The sequence below is a fragment of the Schistocerca cancellata genome, chromosome 9, assembly GCF_023864275.1.
Source record: "Schistocerca cancellata isolate TAMUIC-IGC-003103 chromosome 9, iqSchCanc2.1, whole genome shotgun sequence".
NCBI lineage: Eukaryota > Metazoa > Arthropoda > Insecta > Orthoptera > Acrididae > Schistocerca > Schistocerca cancellata.
Genome location: NC_064634.1, coordinates 154172348 through 154187579, shown reverse-complemented (window position 1 = coordinate 154187579; position 15232 = coordinate 154172348). Strand labels below are relative to the sequence as shown.

Genomic DNA, 15232 nt, shown 5'->3' with positions numbered 1-15232 from the left:
TAATTCCGTGATGTCGTAAGACAGGCCCTATCATCCTCATATTTTTTGTTCTGATTAGTGTTTTCCAAATCTTCCTTTCCTCGCCGATTTTGCGTATAACCTCCTCATTTCTTATGTCCATTTAATATTCAGCACCCCCCTGTTAACCACTCCTCTCTTTTCCAGTTTTCCCCCAGTCCGTAAGTCACTTCCATAAACTGCCGTAGCCCTGCCATACATTTTAAGGAATTTCGTTGTCAAGTTGATGGTTATGTTTCATGCTAGATTACACTATTTGATCAAAAGTATCCGGACACCTATTAGCAGACATTAATCAACTGGGTAGGCAACGGCCTTGCCGCAGTGGATACACCGGTTCCCGTTAGATCACCGAAGTTAAGCGCTGTTGGGCGTGGCCGGCACTTGGATGGGTGACCATCCGGGCCGCCATGCGCTGTTGCCATTTTTCGGGGTGCACTCAGCCTCGTGATGCCAATTGAGGAGCTACTCGACCGAATAGTAGCGGCTCCGGTCAAAGAAAACCATCATAACGACCGGGAGAGCGGTGTGCTGACCACACGCCCCTCCTATCCGCATCCTCATCTGAGGATGACACGGCGGTCGGATGGTCCTGGTGGCCTGAAGACGGAGTGCTAATCAACTGGGTGCTGGGGCACTTTCTTCCTCAATAGCCGAAAGGAGAGAAGGTAGCGATGTGGGACGTTAGGTCTGGACTGAAGTCGACATTGTAATTCGTCCCAAAGGTATTCCATTGGCTTCAGGTCGGCACTCTCGTCACCACCGTCCATTCCAGGAATGTTAATGTCCACAAACCATTGCCTCACAGATACTGCCGTTCTAGATGGTTCATTATCGTCCTAATGCAAACAGTCATCGTCTCCGAATTGTTCTTCTACCGTATGCAGTACACAATGCTTAAAATGTGTTCATATCATTCCCAGTTTAGCGTTTACTTGTACAAAAAAGGGGACCATACCTCACCACGGAAAACACCCCCTACCGTAACACTACCTCCTCCAAGCTTCACTTTTGGCACTACACATGATGGCAGGCAACGTTCTGGCATGATCCATCAGTTCAAATCACTGGTGTTCAGTCACCCAATGTCCAGTGGGGTCGTATTTTACACCACCTATACTGTCGCTTAGCACTGTCCTCAGAAAGTGTGACTTATGAAGAATTTCTCGCTCATTGTACCCCGTTTTTTTAACTCCCTACCCAGGGTCACTGAGCTGGCTGGACTACTAGTAGCACTTGGTAGCTCACAAGTGATTCCCTCTGCTGATTTCATGCGATTTTATACAACCACCTTCCACAATGTTCCACAGTCCCTGATCACAACACGAACAGTCGATTTCGGTAGCTTCCGAAGGGTCGAAATGTCCCTTAGCATTTGTTACAAGTAGACAAAAACAAGCTACAGTAGCCCATTACAAACAGTGCTGTAAGGTGCTTAAAAATGTTATTAGGAGGGCAAAGAGTATGTGGTATGCAAATAGATTAGCTAATCCACAGGATAAAATTAAAACCATATGGTCATTTGTGAAGGAAGTGTCTGGTCAACAGCACAAGGTCGACGTTATAAACTCAGTTCGTAGTAAAAATATTTCTGTTACTGATAAATCAGATATATGTACAGTATTTAACAATCATTTTCTGAGCATTGCTGGTGAACTAAATAAAAATTTAGTTTTTACAGGGAATCATATAACTCTCTTGGCAAATGCCTTTCCGAGAATGACGTCTGAAATACTCCTCTATGATACAGACAAGGGGGAGATTGAGTCAGTAATAAAATCACTGGAGACTAAGGGCTCTCATGGATATGATGGAGTGCCTAGTAGAATATTGAAGTACTGTGCTGCATATGTTAGCTCTGTACTTAACCATATTTGTAAGTTTTCCTTTAGGAATGGTCAGTTTCATGAACGATTAAAGTAGCTTATTCCACAGAATAAGCAGCTTTCACTCAGTTAATTCTCGGCAGAAATCAAACCTGCATTTGGATCTGACTTCCTTAACTCTTGTGCAGAAAGATGAGCAGTATACTGCTGCATCGATTTTCAATAAGGTACCACCAGCTGATTCTTGTTGTATTGTTGATTGCGTTTACTTACATTTATGGCTTGACTTTTTTCGGTTTCATAAATATTTTATTTTTATGTATTATTACTTTTATGTTGTAATTTCAAGCACTGACACGTTCCATGACCTTGGAGATTTGCTCCTCAATTTGGTTCTACAGAACTTGACGTGTAAATAAATAAATAAAATGACCTCCAGTGACTATGATCGACCCAGACTGCTATTACTGCTTCTCCCCTGACCACAGAATTCTCCCCGTCTCCTTTTAAACTTCTAGATTCACCTCTCTTCTCATCTAGTGGTCAATTCCGTGTCACGTGGGGGTGTCCCGATGATTTTGATCAGACAGTGTACTTCTTTTGGTGTGGAACGCTCTCTTTGGCTGAGGTAATCTGCTTCTTGTATCCTTCCTTCGTCTGCCATACGTTATTTTGTTTCAAACTTAACATAGTTTCCTTCACTTCATATGCTACGTGATCCCCAGTTTTTATCTCAAGTTTTTCGCGAATCTCATTTCTGCTGCACCTCAGTACTTCCGCCTTTCTTCCCTTCCAATGTCAATATGTTGTTTCTTCCATTCCAATGGTTCTGAATTCATCCTCACTTTCACTGAGGGTAGCAATGTCTTATACGAACCTTCTCGTTGATGTACTTTCACTTGAATTTCAATCCCACTTCTGAATTTTTGTTTTATTTCCTTCATTACTCCTTCGATACGCAGGTTGACCAGTAGAAGAGAGAGAATGCACCTTGTTTTGGACCTTTTCTTGTCGAGTATTTCTCTCGTTGTCTTCCTGTCTTACTGCTTCCTGTTGGTTCCTGTACATATTACGTACTACCCGCGTTTCCCTACAGCTTATATTTATTTTTCTAAGGATTTCAAACATCTTGCAACATTTTAGAGTGTCAAACTTTATTATAGGTCGACAAATCCGATAAAAGTGTCTCGATTCTCGCAAAATTATGAGAAAGTAACGATCCTGGCTCCCTCCTGGAACAGTCACCAAGGCGTCAACCAATGCGAGAGCCATCCAACGTGTAGTTGGCTATTGTAGCTATTGTGGCTAGTACACAATCTAATAATGATCATCTCAATCGTAATGTTTTCAAAATGTCTTTAATGTGCTGTTATGCTACAGTAAGAGTCGAAGTCTGTGTACCAAGTGCACAAAAGACCCTGTCAGCATTACTGCACCAAAGACACCCATCCACGTGCACTACTGCGGGCAACTCAGAGATCTCAAGTTGACGTGTCATGTTTGCGACGTGTTTGTTTTAGTGCCACGACAGTTTGCTTGTAGTTCTCACATTCCCGTCATAACGCAATACATCTTTGTCGATCTCAGTTCTCCTCACTACAGAGCCCCACTGTAGTGGAGCATCAAGTAAGAGGTGTCCAAAAACTTCCTGGCAGATTAAAACTGTGTGCCGGACCGAGACTCGAACTCGGGACCTTTGCTTTTCGTGGGCAAGTTTTCTACCAACTGAGCAACCCAGGCACGATTCACGCCCCGTTCTCACAGCTTTACTTCTGCCAGTACCTCGTCTCCTACCTTCCTAACTTAACAGAAGCTCTCCTGCGAACCTTGCAGAACTAGCACTCCTAAAAGAAAGGATATTGCGGAGATATGGCTTAGCCACAGCCTGGGGGATGTTTCCAGAATGAGAGTTTCACTCTGCAGCGGAGTGTGCGCTGATATGAAACTTCCTGGCAGATTAAAACTGTGTCCGCAACATCCTTTCTTTCAGGAGTGCTAGTTCTCCAAGTTTCGCAGAAGAGCTTCTGTTAAGTTTGGAAGGTAGGAGACGAGGTACTGGCAGAAGTAAAGCTGTGAGGACGGGGCGTGAGTCGTGCTTGGGTAGCTCAGTTGGCAGAGCACTTGCCCGCGAAAGGCAAAGGTCCCGAGTTCGAGTCTCGGTCCGGCACATAGTTTTAATCTGCCAGGAAGTTTCCACAATGGGTGGAAAGAAGTTCCGTTCTGATGAAGAGGTACGCCACGTGGTGCATGAGTGGTTGTGCGGACTAACAAAAGAATTTTTTCCTAAAGGAATTTATGCACTTCGTATGCGCTGGAGGACTTGCATTGAACGTGGGGGAGATTATGTTGAAGAGTGATACAGCTTTGTACCAATTCTGCACAATAAATGCTATTTTAAAAATATTTAAGGTTTTCATTTGACTCACCCTCGTATTATGCAGCATTTAATGCGTTGAACCAGAGATATTTAGACATGTAGCACAAACACAACAACAACAAAAACGGTAGAAAATATTATAAACATCTATTTCGGACTCTAGTGCGCATTTATTTACATGATCTAAAATGAGTCACTAGATTGAAGTACCGACCATAAGACATCGCGTGTTCCTGGGTATACCGTCCTCCAAGCACACCATTCTACTCTATGTGAGAGTGTAGGTAAGTGTAATGGATGCGTGTACGGTGTTGTGTTGTATGATGATACCCAGAGAAGGGGGACGGTGAAACCTGGTGTGGGGATAGCATCGACGAGGCCGCCGATCTTAACGACCCCATCCGACGGACGAGTAACCATGAACAGTCTCAGATGCCTTCACTTCATGAGACACTTCGGAGAGGTTTGGAATTTAATGCAAGACATTCGCGCAAAAACTGATGATCAGAAACTTCACGCCGCCATCTCTCCTGCCCTTACCGACCAAATACTGGGAGTGAAAATTCCATCCACCACCAGGATTCGAACCGGCTTACTTCCGAGTCGAGAACCAATGCAAAGGGGCGCGTTTGCGACCTCGCTTACTAAGTAGGTATGCACATACGAGGTCTGCTCGAAAAATTCTGAAACTTTGTCCACAAAATTTTTTTTACGCTTACCTTTTACTTAATGTGCATGGTCTCCTTCGAAATACTCTCCTCCACAATTGATACACCCCCCCCCCCCCCCCCCAACACCGTTTCCCTTCCGGGAGCAGTCTTGGTACGGCTCTTGCTGAATCGCGCGAAGCGCCGTCTGCGAATTTTCTTTTATCTTTTGTATCGTTGCAGATCTTAGTCCTTTCAACGGGGTTTTGAACTTTGGAAATAAAAGAAGTCCGCAGGGGCCAGGTCTGGAGGGTACGTAGGATGAGGTAGCACAGTGATTTCAGTTTTTTGTGCAACAGGCACGCACCGACAGGGATGAATATGCGGGTGCGTTGTCATGATGCGACAGCCACGAATTGTCTCGCCACATTTTGGGCTGTTTCCTTCTCACATTTTCTCGCAGGCGTCGCAACACGTCCCGATTAACGGTTTGTCCCTGTCACACGAGTTCGTGATGAGCTAACCCTTGAAAGTCAAAGAAAACTATCAGCATGGCTTTGACATTTGACCTGACCTAACGAGCTTTTTTGGTCTTGCAGAACGTTTTCAGCCCATTGTGAAAAATGAACCTTGACCTCAACATCATAACCGTAGACACACGTGTCATCACCAGTTATGATTCTCTTAAGGAACATCTGATTCTCATTTGCGCGATGACAATGGTCTTCGCAGATTGCGAGTCGAAAGTCTTTCTGGTCTTGACTCATGAACGGTGGGACGACGCAGGCGGCAACACGAAGCTTCCAAAATGCTGGGTCATGATTTCATGACGTGATCCAACTGAAATGTTACATTCTTCTCCAATCCCTCAGTCAGTCTATGTCCTACTGGCACGCACGATTTCGTTGACGTTCCTGACATGAGCACCGTCGGTAGACATCGAAAGGCGTTCTGATCGAGGGTCATCTTCAACTTCAATCTGGCCATTTTTAAACCGTTTGAACGATTCCTAATAGCGAGTACGGCTTAAGCACTCATCACCGTAGGGTTTCTGCATCATTTGTTGTGTCCTCTTCAAGGTTTTCTTGAGTTCACGCAAAAAAAAAATCGAGTAAAACAGAAGTGATTTCAGGCGTGCCCCAAGGTAGTGTTATAGGCCCTTTGCTGTTCCTTATCTATATAAACGATTTGGGAGACAATCTGAGCAGCCGTCTTCGGTTGTTTTTGCAGATGGCTCTGAGCACTATGGGACTTAACTTCTGAGGTCAACAGTCCCCTAGAACTTAGAACTACTTAAACCTAACCAACCTAAGGACATCATCACACACATCCATGCCCGAGGCATGGTCGCGCGGTTCTAGACTGAAGCGCCTAGAACCACTCGGCCACTCCGGCTGGCGCTTGCAGATGACGCTGTTGTTTATCGACTAATAAAGTCATCAGAAGATCAAAACAAACTGCAAAACGATTTAGAAAAAGTCTCTGAAAGGTGTGAAAAGTGGCAGTTGACCCTAAATAACGAAAACTGTGAGGTCATGCGCATGAGAGATAAAAGGAACTCGTTAAACTTCAGTTACACGATAAATCAGTCTAATCTAAAAGCCGTAAATTCAACTAAATACCTACGTATTACAATTACGAACAACTTTAATTGGAAAGAACACATAGAAAATGTTGTGGGAAAGGCTAACCAAAGGCTGCGTTTTAGTGGCAGGACACTTAGAAAATGTAACAGGTCTACTAACGAGACTGCCTACACTACGCTTGCCCGTCCTCTTTTGTCCGGTATGGGATCCTTACCAGAGAGGACTGACGGAGTACATCGAAAAAGTTCAAAGAAAAGCAGCACGTTTTGTATTATCGCGAAATATGGGAGAGAGTGTCACAGAAATGATACAGGATTTGGGCTAGAAATCATTAAAAGAAAGGCGTTTTTCGTTGCGACGGAATCTTCTCACGAAATTCCAGTCACCAACTTTCTCCTCCGAATGCGAAAATATTTTGTTGACACCGACCTACATAGGGCGCAACGATCACCACGATAAAATAAGGGAAATCAGAGCCCCTACGGATAGATAGAGGTGTTTATTCTTTCCGCGCGCTATACGAGATTGGAATAATAGAGAACTGTGAAAGTGGTTCGATGAACCCTCTGCCAGGCACTTAAATGTGATTTGCAGAGTATCCATGTAGATGTAGATGTAGTAGATGTAGAAATTTAATGCACACGCGTTGCTCCTCTAACTCTGCCGTCTCGAAATTCGCAAACTGTGCGACCTACTCAGTACAGCACTGAACAATAACCAACAGATATACAACAGTGAAACTTGTGGCAGTTATACATTAAACACGGACGTGTGCAGGGATGCCAATCGCATTTCGCTCCAACACACCATCATCATCATCTTGGACAGTTTCCAGCCACTGGCTGGGTCTGTCGGGAACACAAGCCTCTCCATCGTGTTCTGTCTTTCCACCATTCCCCCTCTTCCACCTTCGTCCAGTTCTCTCCTCTTCTCATCACACATTCCTTCACTCCCTTCACCCATCTATCCCTTGGTCTTCCTCTGGGCCTCTTCCCCTCCAGTTGCAGATCAAACATCCTCTTTGGAATTCTTCCCTCATCCATTCTCTTCATGTGTCCATACCACTGCAGTCTTGATTTTTCTATCCTGTCCTGTACTGGTTCCTCCTTTAGTCTTTCCCTCACATACACATTTCGCAATCTGTCTCGTCTTGTTACACCCAACCTGCTCCTCTGGAACTTCATTTCACTAGCCTGTATTCTACTTTTGTCGCTTTCGTGCATTACCCATGTCTCACTTCCGTATGCCAATATGGGGACAAAGTAGGTTCGGTATATAATTCCCTTGGATTTCTGTGGCACCTCCTTGCTCCAAATAAGCCCCCTAATGCATTTGTAGAACTGCCCTGCTTTTCTGCACCTTTCATTTATTTCCATTGCGTTCCCCCCCTCCCCGCATCACGTGGTCGTGCGGTAGCGTTCTCGCTTTCCACGCCCGGGTTCCCGGGTTCGATTCCCGGCGGGGTCAGGGATTTTCTCTGCCTCGTGATGGCTGGGTGTTGTGTGCTGTCCTTCGGTTAGTTAGGTTTAAGCAGTTCTAAGTTCTAGGGGACTTATGACCACAGCAGTTGAGTCCCATAGTGCTCAGAGCCATTTGAGCCGTTTCCCCCCCTTACTTTCAATCACGCTTCCCAGGTACTTGAAGTTCTCTACCACTTGTAGTTTTTCCCCTCCACAAGTTATATCCACATTTGGCCAATTCTTCTTCCTTGTTGTGACGATTATTTCACTTTTCTTTGCAGAGAAATGCATTCCATATTGTGCTGCCGTTGCCTCCCATGCATCTAACTGCTCTTGCACCTCCTTCTCGCAATTTCCCCATAACATCAGGTCATCGGCAAAAAGCACTGCTTTCATTTTATGATCTCCAATTGCATCTGATACTTGCTGTAGGATTTCATCCATAACAATAATAAACAATAAAGGCGAAAGTGCACTTCCCTGTCACAGCCCATTTTCCAGCTTGAACCATGCAGTACGTTCCCTCCCCACTTTCACACAACTCTCACTTCCCTCATACATTTTTCTGACTTTTCGTGTTATCTCTTCATCTATCCCTTTTGCGTTCAGCACATCCCAGAGCTTGTCCCTACAGATACTGTCATACGCCTACTCAATATCCAAAAAGGCCATGATTAAGTCCTTCCCGTACTCATAGTGCCTCTCCTGCAGTTGCCTTACTGCAAATATGAGGTCCGTTGTTGATCTTCCCGGTCTGAAACCATACTGCTCCTCTTGCAGTCTACTTTCAATACTGCTTCTTATTCTCTTCTCCAGGATCTTTTCATAGATTTTTCCACAGTGGCATAGCAGGGTGATTCCTCTGTAGTTCTCACATCTCCTTTTATCCCCTTTCTTGAAGATCGGGACTATAATTCCTTTCTTCCAATCCTCAGGAATTCTGTTCTCCTTCCACACCACCCTCAGCACTCTGTATAGCCACTGGGTTCCTACTTCTCCTGCTGCTCGTATCATATCCACTGTTACTTCGTCCCAACCTGGTGCCTTGCCCCCTTTCATCCTCTTTGTGGCTTCTTCCACTTCATTCCAAGTTAGATCATCAATTTCCCCACCATTATAATCGTCTGCTGCCTTCGGCTCTCCATCGCTGTTAGTTACCCGTTTGGCGGCATTCAACAGATCTTCAAAGTACTCCTTCCAAATCTTTTTGAGCTCATGCATTTCCTCCACAACTCTTCCATTATTATCCATGATCCTCAGGCACTCGCTTCTGTCGTTCCTCTTATTTCTTACCATGGTGTAAAGTACTTTTTTGTTCCCTTCACTGTCCTCTTCTAACATTCTTGTCCATTTTTCCAACCACTTCTTCTTCTCCGCCCTTACTATGGTCTGTGCCGCTTTCTTGCTTTCCTTATATTTTACCCTAGCTTCCTCTGTTCGGGTCTGGAACCATTCTCTGAAGGCTTTGTTCTTTCGAAGTACTGCCTCTTTACATATGTTGTTCCACCATGGGGTTCCCTACTTCTCCTCTTTGTGCTAGTTCTTCCGCACACAGTCTCAGCTGCCTCAACTAGAGCCCTCTTAAAATCTCCCCATTCTTCTTCCACTATTCTCTGATCTTCCTTTGGCAGCTTCTTCCTGATCAGTGCCTGGTACTGGGTCCTCCGTTCATCCTCTTTCAGCATCCATGTCTTCAACCTTTTATCCTGTATTTCTGTTGCCCTCCTATCTTTTTTCTCTCTCAGGGTGGCTACCAACAGCCGATGGTCACTGTCTAAGGCCTCAGATGGAATGACCTTAACATCTGTGAGGCTGCTCATCATCTGCCTATCCACTAGTATATAGTCTACTACTGAAGTTTGGGACCAGTCCCCACTGTACCAAGTTATTTTGTGACTACTTCTCTTCTTGTACCAGGAATTTGCGATCGCCAGCCCACTCCTCTTGCAGAATTCCAGCAACAATTTTCCTTCTCTATTTCGGTTCCCCCAGCCCTCTGGTCCCATTATCTCCTCGAATCCTTTCCTGTCTGTGCCAACATGTGCATTGAGGTCCCCTATTATGATCTGATTTCCTCCATTTAGCTGCTTTTGCATGTCATCTTCAAATTCCTCCATCTCCTTTTTTGTACACCCCACCTGTGGGGCATATGCTTGGATGATTTCAATGCTTTTTCATTTCACCCGTACTCTGGCTTTTATCATTCGATCATTGATACCTTCCACCTCCTCCTGCAGACCCTCTCTAACCACTATTGCTCCAACACACCATTGGCACGAAATTACGAATGCTCCCGAATTTTTTGAACAGACCTCGTACATTAGTCATCTACGTTAGAAAGATACAGGATGAACACAATTCTCATTCATCGCGTGGAATGTAGCCATTGTAAGCAGAGGAATACATTCTTTCCAGTTAGGCTGCTGATAGTGCCCCTCGCATCTACTGGCCGATGATGCCATACTACTCTTTTCTCTCTGTTATGCCACTCGCAGTTGTTGGACGCGCCTTTGCTGTTGTCACTGTGCTCTGTTCCATGTGAAGGCGGCCTGCTACGTGAGGAAGAACTGGCGGGAGGGGAAAGCCGCAGAGGGCAGCTTGCGCGCCGAGGACACCGGCCACCAAACGGGGGCGGGCGTGCCGCTGGCGACGCCTTCTCAGCTGCGGCCGAGCCGCAGGCAGCGGGTGCGGGGGCGGCTGAGGGGGCTCCTGGGCTCGCTGGTGTCCAGCGCGTGCCGCCGCGACCACACCACCGTCGAGATCACCATGCCCGACGACTGAGCACTGCCAGCTTCAACTTCTCATAGGACGCTGCGGAGATGTGCGAATCGATGAGGCCATCCACTCTGCCAGGGGCCGATCAGTAGTGCGACTGCTTGTTGAACGTCTCCGGCTCGTGTGTCACGGGGTGTCACTAGTTGCTTTGTGATCCTGACAATGTTTACTGTACCTCCGGTGCAGTAAATGTTCTTCTGAGACTGACATTAAGGCTCACTATTGCTACTATTGGACGACAAAGTTCCTCAATAAACTAAATATTTATTTTTTTTTAGCAAAAATGTGGACTCGGGCACAGGCGCAAGCTCTACTGCGACCGCTTTCCTTTCAGAGTTCGTAAGTCTGCACTGCACGTGCGAAATCTCAGACTAAGTCCAATTATTGACCTGTGACCCATCAGTACTGTACACGCAGGTACTCGCTGAAAAGTCAATATATTATACCACCCACCGAATAATTTTAAGTTCTGGTGGTAGCTACCACTCATCTACAGGGTGTTACAAAAAGGTACGGCCAAACTTTCACGAAACATTCCTCACACACAAAGAAAGAAAATATTTTATGTGGACATCTGTCCGGAAACGCTTACTTTCCATGTTGGAGCTCATTTTATTACTTCTCTTCAATTCACATTAATCTTGGAATGGAAACACACAGCAACAGAACGTACCAGCGTGACTTCAAACACTTTGTTACAGGAGTGTTCAAAATGTCCTCCGTCGCATGGAATCCTTGATGCTCTGATGCACCCCTGGAGAACGGCGTATTGTATCACAGCCGTCTACAATACGAGCACGAAGAGTCTCTACATTTGGTACCGGGGTTCCGTAGACAAGAGCTTTAAAATTCTCCCATAAATGAAAGTCAAGAGGGTTGAGGTCAGGAGAGCGTGGAGGCCATGGAATTGGTCCGCCTCTGACTGCAAAACCACGTTCGAGATGAACACTAACCTGTTGATGCTACGTGCTGATGTGCTTGATGCTAGTACTGTAGAGCAATGAGTCGCATGTCAACACAAGCACTGAAGTCAACATTACCTTCCTTCAATTGGGGCAACTGGCGGTGAATCGAGGAAGTACAGTACATACTGACGAAACTAAAATGAGCTCTATCATGGAAATTAAGCGTTTCCGGACACATGTCCACATAACATCTTTTCTTTATTTGTGTGTGAGGAATGTTTCCTGAAAGTTTGGCCGTACCTTTTTGTTACACCCTGTATATTTGGCCATGACAAGCTCTGCAGACCCCCCCCCCCCCCCTGCCCCGCCAAGAGCGTACCAAGGATGTGAGCTGACGGGGCAGGTGGAGTGTGACTGTTGATATTTGTACTAGTCGCGGTGAATAGCGAAACCGTTTGGATATTTTACGACAAATGTTACGCAGTACAGTTGCTACCAGTCAGTACCCACTACACGTTCCATCTTCGTTCAAAGTAATACTTCTCTCTATGTGACAGAGCGAGAACAGAGTCAGTCTACGACGATCACTTTTTTCTAGACATTGCACGCCCGCGCACGTCGCAGTAAATTATCCGAGTAGGGCTGCTTTACAACACTACACACAAGCAACATATAGTTTGGCGCCCAATTCTTCACTCCACAGCCCCTCACTTCCTTCAGACACCAGTTGCTTTCCCTTGTGCTCTTGGTCAGCCGATTAAAAATGGACCTAATTCTAACGATCGTTGAAAATGGGATTTTTGGGATTTTTTTCTCTTAAAATATACTTTCCTCTGCAACAGAAGTAACAGTCTGAATCTTATTCCAGTGCAAAACATTAAAAGAAGAAACGGCTCATTAGCATTTAAGGTAATTCCTGGTATCTTTAAAATCTTTTACTGAGAGCCCAAAGAACTAGCTCTTTTGTATTATCGAGCTTCAATAAAAAGATGTGCTATCTATTAAACTTATTGGAAAGAATAAAAATATAAAATTTCTGTAATTTTTTTAATTTAATAGTGTAACTTATTAAATCTTTAATTTACAAATTATTCCGCTTTCCATCAGGAAATCTAATTTTGTACTGACGTGCTAGACGTAAGGCACCGTTTGAATGCATGATTTGAATGTTACATGTCAAGAAAACTCACCAGTAAGTGGTCGAAAACTGATCAAGAAGGTTGAAATTTTTATTTATACGGCTGACAGGAAAACACTAAACTGTGCATGATGTGAAACAGAAATATTCTATTACTAAAATCTCTGTATATATATAAAAGAAAATGGCCTGGCTGATTCACTGATTCATCATCGCCCAGCACAAACCGCTAAGGATAGAAATTTGAAATTTGGGGAGGTTGTTGGTCTTGTACTATAGGCATCGTTAAAGAAGGGATTTTTCGAAATTCGACGCCCAAGGTGATGAAATAGGGGATGAAATGTTTTTTTGAATATATATCGCTATGAAAGCATTTTTGAAGCTAGAACTACGAAAATTTGTATTTGGTTTCTTGGGCACAAGTAAAGAAATACGTGTTTCAGCATTTCTGGAGATTCAGCCCCTAAGGGGCACAGCTACATACGCTTGGAAAAACTAACCTCCGCCCGAAACGGCCATGAAGGCACAACGGTACCGATCGGCCGCCGTGTCATCCTCAGCCCACAGGCGTCACTGGATGCGGATATGGAGTGGGATGTGGTCAGCACACCGCTCTCCCAGCCGTATGTCAGTTTACGAGACCGGAGCCGCTACTTCTCAATCAAGTAGCTCCTCAGTCTGTCTCACAACGGCTGAGTGCACCCCACTTGCCAACAGCGCTCGGCTGGAGTCCAGCCCGACAGTGCTTAACTTTGGAACCGGTGTTACCACTGCCGCAAGGCCGTTGGCTACATACGTTTGGAAATAAAAGGAAATATAAACAAACCTCTTAAATTTTTTGAACAGAACAATATTGTTTTAATGAAACTGGCGAAAGTTTCACTGACAGAACAGCAATACTGCAGATCGGACAGGAAGTCCACTTTTCATTTCAGGAATATTTAAGTCAATTTTAGAGACATCATCCTTAATTTATACTCAGACTTAGTAACTAAGAAGACGGTTTAATTTAAAACATATAAAAGCAGTTATGCTGCCGAATTAAGGTACGTTGTCCAAGACGCGACGCACACTAGCAACTGCGACGGGTCGCTACGTGATGTCAGAAGTTGCTTGCTGGCGCATGCGCAGTTCGAGTTTGGGATGCGACGCGCGACTGTTGCGGAAGCTGCCGCAGCACTGCACCAGTGAGCAGTGTTGCGACGGAAGTCGCACGACACAAAGACGTACGGCTGCCAGAAAGATGTCGAGCCAGTCAAGGAAAACTGAAATGAGCCACTCATAGGATGTGATGCTCTGTGAGCTGGTCTCGCAACATCCTTACCTTTACGATTTGAAGAACCCTAAATATAGAGACACTATGTTCAGAGACAGAATTTGGGAAGAAATTGGTGCACAGTTGAAACTGGCAGGTGAGTGAAATATATAATATTTTCCCATTAATGCAAATTTTTCAGGCCTGTTATGAAAATCAGTATAATCCAGGCAGATGTAGAATTAGAATGATGAAAATGAACTTGAAGGTCAATTTTCGCATTACTCTTTTTTGTGACGATAAAAATTGAAAACGGCAAGTACATTATAAAATGAACAATCTAAAGTACAACGAGAAAGTTACATTTTACAATACCTTCACTTTGAAAGTAAACGGTAGATTGGTGTCTTGATGATACCTTCTAGTTGTGAAAAACCACCACCAGATTGTTGTACAGCTTTCTGTAATCAATAGATGCTCGTTTTTTGAGGAAGGCGTTTCTCAACAGATTGCGCAAACAGTATACTGCAATAAGTAATTTGTCACATTCACTTCAATTCATTGGTAGAAGATGGTGCTCAAAAAACTTGTGCCAAAAGTGCACTACTGTTTTACAAGGCCCTTCTGGTCTGACACAGTTCACAATTGAAATTCGTCTTTTGTAAATCCTGGAGTCATCTTTTGAGTGCAGCTTGGCAAGATTAAATGTTCATGTCATCCATAACGATGTATGCTGTCAGAATATAAGCATATGGAAGTTCATATGGATGGGAATAAAGACTCAGTCGGCTATGAAAGTTGCCTTAGCTTGTTCTGCATGGGAGAAACTGACAAGTATAATTTGGGGAAATTTTGTGAACAAGCACGGACATTATTTCTTCCACATTTCTGCCAGTGTGTACTGTAGACGTTCAGAATGAAAATTCTAGAGTTGTTTAAGGTGTAACCCTATCTTGTTGTCAAGAACTTGAAACAATGCAATGACGCAAGCGTGCGCTTATTGTTAATAAACTTATCTTTCATTGGAATTTTAGGTGAAATGTGCAAAAACAGATGGAGGAATATTCGGGACTCGTATCAGAGAAATAAACGAGAAAGAAAGCTTGGAACAGGTTCAGATGCCTCAGCAAAACCACGAAAATGGGTTCTGCTTGATCACTTGGGTTTAAGAAACCTACATTTCGTGGCATTTTAAATCAAATTGTCAAGAGCATATGGAGAAATATTAGTAACTCATACCGGAGA

The 15232-nt window shown here is 44.4% G+C and overlaps 1 pseudogene; it reads left to right on the top strand.

Moving 5' to 3' along the window:
* The first annotated feature begins 324 nt into the window (after positions 1 to 324).
* LOC126102152 (5S ribosomal RNA) lies at positions 325 to 442 on the top strand (annotated as a pseudogene).
* The last annotated feature ends 14790 nt before the right edge of the window (positions 443 to 15232 follow it).